Source organism: Pan paniscus, chromosome 23, assembly GCF_029289425.2.
Source record: "Pan paniscus chromosome 23, NHGRI_mPanPan1-v2.0_pri, whole genome shotgun sequence".
Classification (NCBI taxonomy): domain Eukaryota; kingdom Metazoa; phylum Chordata; class Mammalia; order Primates; family Hominidae; genus Pan; species Pan paniscus.
This window is the reverse complement of record NC_085927.1, coordinates 65,007,294-65,019,695: the sequence shown is the minus strand read 5'-3', so window position 1 is coordinate 65,019,695 and position 12,402 is coordinate 65,007,294.

Genomic DNA, 12,402 nt, shown 5'->3' with positions numbered 1-12,402 from the left:
CTGATTGACTCATTAGATATGGAACTGGAGAGTAGACAGTTACCATAAAGAGCCAGCAGAAATCAACTTGGGAGTCTGAAATAAACACACAAAAATATGGAGAAATAACAAGATATAAAATGTCTATTTCAGGATGTACTTTTTGGCATCAGTGTGAAGCATGAATTGTAGGTTGCTCTAACACTGAAAAAAAAATAGTTAGAATAGTTAACCACTTTCTTTAATCCAGTCAACTAATAAACCAAAACAGAGATGGTTTAAAGGAAAGAGCAAAAATCTGAGCAATACTAAACGTTCAGTATCTGGAGGACTGGGGATTTACATGCTGTTGGGAATCTGGGGAAAGTCCAATAACTAGTAGTTTATTTCTTAGCTCAAATGCAGAGGCAATTAAGACCTAAGATTGAAGATAGATCAAAATATCAACTTTTTATTGATATAGCTAATCCTGAAGAAAATTTCCTATTTCTGTAGACAAGTGGTCTTCTAAAATGTGAAACCCAGAAATAAGACCCCGAACTGTGTCTTCCAGGCTACCCTGTGTGAAACTATAGCAAGGAAGAATTGACCAGATTTCATATTTCCTCAGCTAGTAAACATTAAAAAGAAAAGAGGAGGTGAGGGACCAGGCATGCATGCTCAGATTCTTCTTGAAAACTCACCAATCCATTGTTGCTCTTCCTTCCTCTGGGAAGGAATGAATAAGAGGATGAAGAGAGACCAGGAATATCAGGCTGCCAGATACAGCTCAGTCTACATGAGAGATTAAGACCAAGGAAATAGTATTCTGATCCCATAGGGGTGAGTTTGAAATGATTAATCGATTGTTAAGTAAATGAGCATTCTATTCCCCAAGATCAGATATATAAAACATAGAAGAGGAGTCAGTTTTTAGGGATAAGAAATATTTTCTCACCAGGTGTGGTGGCTCACACCTATAATCCCAGCACTTTGGGAGGCTAAGGCAGGCGGATCACTTGAGCTCAGGATTTTGAGACTAGCCTGGGCAACATGGTGAAACCTCATCTCTACAAAAATAAAAAACTACAAAAATTAGCTGGGCATGGTGGCCCACACCTGTAGTTCCAACTACGTGGGAGGCTGAGGTGAGAAAATCACTTGAGTTGGGGAGGTTGAGGCTGCAGTGAGCCGAGATCACACCACTGCACTCTGGTCTGGGTGACAGAGTAAGACCCCACCTTCCCACCCCCCAACCCAAACAAAAAATAAAAAATTAAACAATCAAAATAAAATAAATGTAAAAAGAAATATTTTCTATCCTAACATAGAAAGCCAATGACAACAACACACAAAAAAAGGAGATCCTAACAGGTTGGAAACTTTATCTCACATCCAGTTGGATATACTCACGTCTAAGTCATTGAGCAAAAATAAGAACCCAATTAGAGGTGAAAGTTATTACCTTCCATAGAAATCTGACGCATCCAACGTTATAAGAAAATGTGAAAAAAAATAAAAAGACAATCATTTTATCATTTTTGAATGCCGATGACTTTGAAGATCTTGAAGGACAGAGTTTGAATCAGAGAAAGAAAAATTCGCTAGCCTTGATGAAAAATTATTTTCAAATAAATCTATAATGAGATTATAAAAATCACTTCTGAGGGAATTTGCTGAGAACTGCAAAACATTCAATGGCCAGGTTGATGGATATTTTATATGTCTCAGTGGAATATATGGAACAAATTTCTTTGAAAATCATCCTTTTAAAATGTTTAAATACAAGGTCTTAAAAATGATCTTCTAATTTGATCGCTAAATTTGTTGTGCCATTTCAGAGCATAATTTACTTACATAATTTTACTGAAAAAAATATATATAATTAAAATGCATTAGAAGATGCATGTAAACTTTTTATTTGTATGTCCTATATCAAAAATGGCATCTGGAAAGTGACGTATTTTGTCAAAGTTTCAATGAAAGTTTTCCTTTAACCAAAGCAGGATGTCAAGTTCTTTCACTTTAGCACATGCTCATCCAAGCTGGTTTGTTCCATATTTAGATAATAAAGTTTTAGTTTAAGACAAAGATTTTAATTCCACAGAGATGACTGTCATTTGCACTGAGAAAAATGTTCTATGCTCCAATTTAGGCAGCCATTTTGAAATGCATTAATTTCAAGGGAGAATGGGTAAATTTGTGTTCCAAGCTCAGGGTAAATACACATTACTAGAACAGTAAAAGTCTTAAAAAACAGTGGATCACACATGTTTTCCTATTCTTCACATTGCTGTATATTATGTATATTTATGGAAGTAGACATTTACAATTAATCATCTTACCTTAATACACAGAAACTTCAATAAACAGCTAAATGGAAACACATATATGATGTTCTTCACTGACTGTACTACTTTAAACTTGCTCGATAATACACTTCTAGTCACAAATACCTAGGATTTACTGATTTCTGATTTTATTTTTTATTTTATTTTTATTTTTATTTTTTGAGACAGAGTCTCGCTCTGTCGACCAGGCTGGAGTGCAGTGTCACGATCTCAGCTCACTGCAAGCTCCGCCTCCCGGGTTCACACCATTCTCCTGCCTCAGCCACCTAAGTAGCGGGGACTACAAGCGCCCGCCACCATGCCAGGCTAATATTTTTGTATTTTTAGTAGAGACGGGGTTTCACTGTGTTAACCAGGATGTTCTTGATATCCTGACCTCGTGATCCGCCCGCCTTGGCCTCCCAAAGTGCTGGGATTACAGGCGTGAGCCACCTCACCCGGCCGATTTCTGATTTTATTATTCTTCCTTCAAGAGAAGAACATTTCAGGGCAGGACAGAAGCCCAGCGAATTGAGTGTCAATAACTTTGCATTTGAGACAAAGAAGACATCGACTGAACTGCTTCAGATTCAATTACATCTTTTCTTTAAAAAAATGACTTTAATTATAACTTTAAACATTCATATAAATTAAGAAAATTATATAATGGATACATGACTCCACCACTAAGACTAAGTAAATTGTTATTATAGCATTGTTTCAGATCCTTATAGTAACAAATAAATTAGGAAGAAAGAATAGAAAGAAAGAAAACCTTTCTATAATGCTCAGACCTCATTCTTCCTCTTTCTACCCCTTCACTAATGCCTTCAGAGGGACCCTTATCCAAATACTAGTTTGTACCAATTTGTATTTTCTCATGTTTGTTTTCTAATTGTTTTTATTGTGGTAAATAGTATTAAGGCTATTCACAAGGTTGTACAACAGATCTTTAGAGCTTTTTTTAATCTCAAAAACCAGAAACTATATCCATTAAACACTTGTTCTCCTTCCTTCCTCCCTCCCCCCAGCTCTCGGCAAGCACCTTTCTACATTTGTTTCTATGATATTGACTACCTTAAATAATTCATATGAGTTGAGTCCTACAATGGTTGTACTTTCCTGACTGGCTTATTTAGCTTAGCATGATGTCCTCGAGGTTAATCCATTGTCTTAGTCAGTTCAGGCTGCTATAACACATTACACACTGAGTGTCTTAAACAGCCATTTATTTATCTTAGTTCTGAAGGCTGGGAAGTGTAAGCTCAAGGTGCCAGCAGAAGTGGTGTCTGGCCCACTTCCTGGTTTGCTGACGGCCATTTTCTCCTTGTATCCTTAAATGGTAGAGAATAGGGAGAGAAAAAGCAAGCTCTCTCCTGTCTTTTTATAAAGGCATTGATTCCATCCATGAAAGCTTTACTCTCCTGACCTAATTATCCCACATACAAATACCATCACGTTGGGGGTTGGAATGTCAACATATAAATTTTGGGAAAATATGTTCAGTCCACAGCATCTATGTGGTAGCATGTGATGGGATTTCCTTCCCCCTTAAGGCTGCATGATATTCCATTGTACGTATATACCACATTTTCTTTATCCAATCATCTGTTAATAGACATTTGGGTTCTTCCACCTCTTAGCTATTGTGAATAATGTAGCAATGAACAAGGGGAGGCAAAAATCTCAAGATTCTGCTTGAATTATTTTGGATATGTATCTGAAAGTAGCATTGCTACATCATAGGATAATTCTATTTTTAATTTTTTGAGGAATGGTCATACTGCTTTCCATAATGGCTAAACCACTTTACAGTCCCACCAAGAATGCACAAGAATTTTGATCTTTCTATAGTCTCACTAATGCTATTTTTTATTATTTGGATAGTGGCCATCCTAATGGGTATGAGGTGATGTCTCATTGTGGTTTTGATTTCCATTTTCCTTATTTGATCATGTTGAGCATGTTTTCATATGCTTGTTGGACACTGGCATATGTTTTTGTTCTCATCAACCCCAAATCTGACACCCTATTCCTGTCAGCACTTAGATCAGCAATTACAGTATCACGCAGACTAGTTTTACTGCTCTAAAAATCCTCCATCTATGCATCCCACCCTCTCCCCTAAACAATGGCAAACACTAATGTTTTTACTACCTCCATAGTTTCGCTTTTTTCCAGAATGTCATATTGTCAGAATCATAGGGTATGTAGCCTTTTCATACTGGCTTCTTCTGCTTAGTAACAGGCAGGTAAATTTCCTTCATATCTCAGCTTGACAGCTCATTTATTTAGCATTGAATAATATTTTTCTCTAGATGTGATCCAGTTTATTACCTATGTATCTACTGAAGGACATCCTGGTTGCTTCCATGTTTTAGCAATTGTGAATAAAGCTGCTATAAACACCTATCTGTATCTAGGTTTTTTGTGTGAATATACTCATTTGGGTAAATACTAAAGCACTTGATTGCTGGATGACATGGTAAGACTATGTTTAATTCTAGAAGAAAATATCAAACCTTTTTCAAAGCGGCTATATAACTTGGTATTTCTACCAGCAATGAACATGAATTCCTGTTGCTCCACATCCTTGCATTTCACATTTCACATTTTAATTTGTATTTTCCCAATTATAGAAATTATGAAAATTATTGAGATTGTAAAAATTATGTAATTTTTACATCAAGAAATATTTTGGGTGGGAGTGTAAATTAGTTTAACCGTTGTGGAAGACAGTGTGGCGATTCCTCAAGGATTTAGAACCAGAAATACCATTTGACCCAGGAATCCCATTACTGGATATATACCCAAAGGATTATAAATTATTCTACTATAAAGATACATGCACACATATGTTTATTGCAGCACTATTTACAATAGCAAACATTTGGAACCAACCAAAATGTCCATCAATGATAGACTGGATAAAGAAAATGTGGCACATATACACCATGGAATACTATGCAGCCATAAAAAAGAATGAGTTCATGTCCTTTGCAGGGACTTGGATGAAGCTGGAAACCATCATTCTCAGCAAACTAACACAGGAACGGAAAACCAAACACCACAGTTTCTTACTCACAGTGGGAGTTGAACAACAAGAACACATGGACACAAGGAGAGGAATATGACACACCGGAGCCTGTGGTGGGTGGAGGGCAAGGGGAGGGATAGCATTAGGACAAATACCTAATGCATGCGCGGCTTAAAACCTAGATGAACGGTTGATGGGTGCAGCAAACCACCATGGCACATGTATACCTATGTAACAAACCTGCACATTCTACATATGTATCCCAGAACTTAAAATATAATAAAAATAAATAAAAGATAAAATTTAAAATGAAATATTTTTAAATACATACTTTTAAAGGGCCACTTTGGTATTTTGCTCTGGCTTATAACTGATGGTTCATATCTCCTATTCTTTTTCCAATTGGATTATAGTTTTCTTATTTACAGGTTTATATTCCACATACTCCATTCTAATCCTCTTATTTATCTGTATGACAAATATATTCTCCTAGTCTGTGAAATGTCTTTTTGTTTTTTATGGTGTCCTTCAAACTAAAAAAAAGATCTAATGACCTTTAATTTATCAATCACTTCTTCTATGATTAATGCTTTAAAGTTTCTCTAATTTTTTTCTCTAATATTTGAGATGTTTCTATAATTTTTAAATTTTGATAGTTGTGTTTTGCACATTTAAGTCTTTACTTTAGACTTTATTGTATATTATCTATGATTATAATCTAATTTATATATATAGCCAGTTTTGATCGATTAGTCTATTGAGCAGCACAAACTTTTCTCACTTATTTACATTTTATTATGAAATGTATAAATTTTTATTACACATGAATAAAAATGAGTAAAATATATGCCTGCTTTAAAGAATAAAAGATATGAACCTACCAGTTTATGAAATGTCAATCTCCTGATAGTTTTGAAGCCTCCAGTTTCTTTCTTGCTGATTCTAACCCCTCATTGCTCATCTCTCAAGGTGAGTAGTATACTGAATTATTTTTCATTTATTTGCTTTTATGATTTTTTTCATTTGCAGGTGCACCAAATATCCTCTCACAGTTTCTATTTCATTAGGTTATGTGATTAAATGAGTTAACTTTTTAATTTTTTTGAGACAGAATCTCGCTCTGTTGCCCAGGATGGAGTGCAGTGGTGACATCTCGGCTCACTGTAACCTCCACCTCCCGGGTTCAAGTGATTCTCCTGCCTCAGCCTCCCAAGTAGCTGGGACTACAGGCGTGTGCCACCACACCTGGCTAGTTTTTTTGTGTTTTTGGTAGAGACGGGGTTTCACGGTGTTAGCCAGGATGGTCTCGATCTCTGACCTCGTGATCTGCCCACCTCAGCCTCCCAAGTAGCTGGGACTACAGGCGTGTGCCACCACACCTGGCTAGTTTTTTTGTGTTTTTGGTAGAGACGGGGTTTCACGGTGTTAGCCAGGATGGTCTCGATCTCTGACCTCGTGATCTGCCCGCCTCGGCCTCCCAAAGTGCTGGGATTACAGGCATGAGCCACCGTAGCCGGCCTAACATTTTAAAATTCTAATAATAGTGACAGAATATAGTAAACATCAGGGAGGTCCTTTTTAAATAAAATGGTATTTGGGTTTTTAACTTTAGATGAATGGAAGCTTTCTCTGTATCAGCAACAGAGATTATAATGATTAGAGATTTTAACCAATGCCATGTGGTATTTTCCTCAAGATAGTACTTTAATTCATTAGTGTTAATGTGTATATTGTAATTCAGTAATTCTGAATGCTGTCTAGTGTTTTATTATATGAAAATATATTGTAGTTAGCCATTCTACCGTTAATGATTTTGGGGTTGATTCTTCTAAGGTATTGTTTTCTCATTTTGCACATTTCTCCTTATGTATCTAGAAATGGAATTGCTTGGTTACGGGGTATGTACAATTTCAACCTTAGGTGATAATGCCATACCAGTTTCCAAAGTAATTCTATACTTCCCAGCAGTATATAAACATTCAACATGCAATATGTACTTGCCATTCATTCGTATATTTAGGTTTATCCATGTGTTTGCCATTTTTCATCACATCCCTGGTTGAGCTCATTTTGTGTCTTTCTGAGATTCACATTTACATATTTCATTTGTCTGAACTGCAGAATCTGGTGCAGTGAAATAATATTATTTTTTGTGTGTGTGTGTGTGTGTGTGTGTGTTATCTTTGAGTGCCATCTTAACCCTCTTTCCTGAAAAAGTTTTGCTTTGCTTTAGGCTAACAATTAATAGTTTTTAGAACTCTGAAAATTATATCTGTCCTCTGACTTCTGTTCTTGCTGTTAAGATGTCAGTCATCAGCCTAATTGTGCTTCTTTTGCAATTCACTCACTTCTGGCTCTCCTCTCCCCTTTCTCTCCATCTTGTCCATCCCATATGCTCTTACTCCCTAACTCTGGCATTTACTTTGTCTTTCTGTTCTATTTCTCAATGCTCTCTCTTTTTTTCTCTCACCTGGAGATTTCCCCTTTTTAAGTTCAGCTTGACATTTAAATCAATGCACGTTATGTTATAGTTGACATTTCTAGGAATAAATAGTGTCACAGTTTTTAGGTCATCTGTTCTTCCATACTACTAAAATCAGCAATCTGTTGTGTGTGTGTGTGTGTGTGTGTGTGAGAGAGAGAGAGAGAGAGAGAGAAGAGAGAGAGACAGTGTCACTGTCGCCCAGGCTGGAGTGCAGTGGCGCGATCTCAAATCACTGCAACTTCTGCCTCCCAGTTCAATCGATTCTTGTGCCTCAGCCTCCTGAGTAGCGGGATTACAGGCACCTACCACCATGCCCATCTAATTTTTTGTATTTTCAGTAGAGACCGGGTTTCACCGCATTGGCCAGGCTGGTCTCAAACTCCTGACCTCAGGTGATCCACTCGCCTCGGCCTCCCAAAGTCCTGGGATTACAGGCATGAGCCACCACACTCAGCAAAACCAGCAGTCTGAACTGCATCTTTAGTTCTGATTTCAACTTAACTAGAGAATAATCATTAGAGAGAAATCATGGACATGAGTTGGATGACTTGAAAGAGAGACCGATGAGTTCATACTGAGGAAAAGTAGAGACAATTCATTTTTATCTTAAAAAGGTTTCAGAGAATAAGTAAAAGGACAACTACTCTAAGCAAAAACATAGTAAGAGTTCATAATTCTTAGTCCTATTCTCATTACTTCCTTATTACTCCACCAGAATGAGGAAATTTTACAAACCAAGTAAATCCAATGTCTTGCATCGAAGAGAAGAGCACTAAAAGAGCTAAATGAGAAAAGCGTTTCTTCTTCTGGAGCTGAACTTTGCAATTGGTGGTGGTTGTAACTGGGAAGATGGAGTTGCAGCTGATTTCACAGATTCTGTGATGTGGAAGTAAAATAGAATCCAGAAACATGGTCAGGCCAGTTCTTCATGTATGACTGAGGCATGACAAGTACTGCAAGATTCCTGATGGACTCTCTGGTCCTCACACATTGTTTAGACTTTCCTCTAAGGGACATGAGGTCAACTCATTTAACTTTGCAAATACTTAGAAGAGTATTTTCTAAAGTATCACACTCTTAACTCAGGTGATGCTAGAAATGACTATGCAGTATATAGAAAGAGAGAGCAAGAGAGCGAGGGAGCGCATGAGAACTCCTGTCTCATCCTCTTTTTGTAAGAGCACTAATCCCATTATGAGAACCTCATCCTCATGACCTAATCTACTCCAAATTACCTCTCAAAGGCCCCACTTCCAAATACCATCTCAATGGGGATTAAGGTTTCAAGATATGAATTGTGGAGTGGGGCAAATATTCAACTTATTACAAAGCTTATAGGGTTTTGTTGGCCTATAATTGCTTAGAATAAGGCTAAACTTGGTAGCAATGATAGATTTAAGTCTCTTTAAAAAAAGAACATTAAAATCTTTGCAGATGAAACAAAAATTGAAAAGATGAAATGCATATGACTGAAGTTTGCACTCACTAAGAAGCAGAGATTAGTCTGGTTTGATCTGATCTTCTTCCACATCTCTGAGCCACAGGGGAACCAAACTACCTGCACATCTGTCATGTGGAAGATTTCATAAGTAGATGTCTCAGGCTCCAAATGGACTCAGTGATCTAACTCCTCGCTCTGTAACTTCACTGTAACAAATATGACAAACTTCAGGCTACATTAATATATTCTCTCTGGTAAAATAGATTTTCCAACTTGTTTTATACTAGACTTCCCTCCCTACAGCCATTCCCACACTGATAATTAAGCAAATAAAAACAACATTTTAACATCTCTAGTCCTTGATAAATTATTACCAACTTTAGACATATGATTACTGAATGAATTGCTTGACTAATATGAATCATTGCGCTTTATATCTATCTGTAGCTAACAACGCATGTTTTCCCTGTGACTTTTTGAGTTAAGAAATATATTTAATATAAAAATGTAAAAGCATATTTGAAGCTTAAACAGTCTCTTTAGAAAATTTAAAATGTTTAAATATCTATAGCTTTTGGGGAATATCATACATTTCTTCTATTTCACTTAGTACAATAAATTGGAGTTATACTCACAAGCTGAAAGAACTATGTTTAGTATGATTTTATGGAAGTGTCTGTGTTAGATATACTTTCCAGGTGAAAAGGTTTTCTATGCAGTGCTTTTTTTTTTCTGTCTCCGGTAGCCAATCAGCAATTTTTGAAATACTTCTGCTTTATAACAAAGATTCAATGACATTTTCCTTCTTTACAGGCATTCTACTATATTTGAATGTGACTACAAACGACTGAAGTAGCAGATGGAAAATTTCCAAGCTGTGAACTAATCATTTAGACAACCTTCTCCATGTTTAACATTTAGCATTTCTCTCAATTAAGAGAGAATGTGAAACAATGTAAAAGTTTTAACTTTAAAATAAGTTAAGCGAATAATTTGTTCAATTTTATTTTCTAAGAACACAATAAAACTATTAATTGAACATATCGCAGACTTTGGCCAAATTTTTTTCCCTATATATATGCTAAATCAATTTACAGACTACACCAAAGAAGCTAAAACCAGAATATTTAAGATTGCAATCACCAAGGCTCAAATTTCTTTATTTTTCCCCTGAAATCTTACTTTAATCTGCAAAACTTTCCAATAATCTGGTATTTTCTTCTGAGTCTACACCTCCTTTAGAAAAATACAAAAGAAAGGCATATTTCAAAACACAGTGCTTTCATGTAATTTATTATTCGGAGACAAATATAATGAACACGCCAAACAGCGTATTAGAAGATGAAAAGCTGCAGGTGATATCTTAAAAGTAAAGCCAATAGTATTTACCCTGTTCCCCTTGCTTTTTGATCCACACTGAAACAAACATTCATCTCTGCAGAATAAAGGAAGACTTAAACACCATTTGTAAATAAAGCTGGTGAGACATTGAAGCTAATGAGAAGGGATGCCAAAAATGTAATCAACCCAGTTCAACAACGACAAAACAACACATTTAATGCGTGAGGGGTGGGGGAGGACATCATAAAAATTATGTTAAGCGTCCTTAAAATAGTCATCATATTTTATCAATTTGAAGGCATCGTCAATTGTACAATGTGCCACTGCTTTAGTTCCTGGGGAAAACAAAATACTAATAATAATGTAAACATGGATATTCATATAATACTTAAATTGTAATAACTAATAATTTTAGTAACTAACAATTCTAATGTGCATGCTGAAATCTGAAAATTTAAAAGAGAATAAAGAGCACATAAATTATATTTCAATTTGCAGACAGTATTTTGTGATGTAGTCAGTGTTTTATTTTTCTAAATAAACTAGCTATCTCACCATTAATCCTTGGTGCAAGAAAGAAAATTCCTGTCATATATGTTCAGCTGAAGAAAATATAATTCTGGCCTTTCTAATGAAGGACAGAAAGAATAATGAAAAGCAAATACTTCCTTTGAGATACACACTTTTTAATATAAATGTCTCAGAGCAATTCTTAATCTAAACTGAAGATCGGATTCAAGATATAAGGAAATATCTTTAACTTTGTCATCATTCCTCACCGTGGTCTCCTCAGGTAATAGACAACATCATTTTACAGCTATGCAAATAACTGTAGAAATGTATTACATGGCTAAGTTCCTACTAGAAATGTAATTAATTTTGCCTAATGGATTAGATTAAAAATAAGAATTTATTTACATATTGCATATCCATTAACAAATTACTGATGCTATAGTTATTTTTAATAACATTTATCTTTTAGTGTTTAGAGTTATAAGTGATTCACATATTATCATTACAGTACTAGTGTGTATTCTGTATTCTGAATTTAGAATTATTTTTAAATATTATAAATATAAAAAGATGTAAATTGTGAAATTAAAAACATAAATGTTGGGGTGGGAAGACGTGTAGGATTTTTGTATGGAATTAAAATAAAGTTTTTATCAGCTTAAAATGAATTGTTGTAACTATAAGCTGGTTTTTGTAAGCCTTATTTAAACACATAGCAAAAACCTATAGTAAATACACAAAAGGTAAAGAGAAAGCAATCAAAGCATACCACTACAGAAAAATCATCAAATCACAATGGAAGATAGCAAGAGAGAAAGAAACAAAAGATCTACGAAACAGCTAGGAAGGAATGTTTTAAATGGCAATAGTAAGTCCTTACCTATTAATAATTACTTTAAATGTAAGTGAATTACATTCTACAACAAAAAGACATAGAATGTCTTAACAGATTAAAAAAATATATATCCAATAGTGTGTTGCGTACAAGAGTCTCACTTCCACTTTGAGGACACAGATATACTAAAACTGAAAGAACAAAAAACACATTTCATGCAAATGCAAACCAGAAAAGAGCACAGGAAGCTAGACTTACGTAAGACAAAATATACTTTAAGCAAAAAATGGTAAAAAGAGACAAAAAGTCATTATATAAATATATAACAATTAATCAAGAGGATATAATAATTATAAATATATATACTCAATATGAGAGAACCCAAATGTATAGCAAATATTAATAAATCTGAGAGGAGAAAGAGACAGCAAAACAATAATAGTAAAGGACTTCAATATCCCA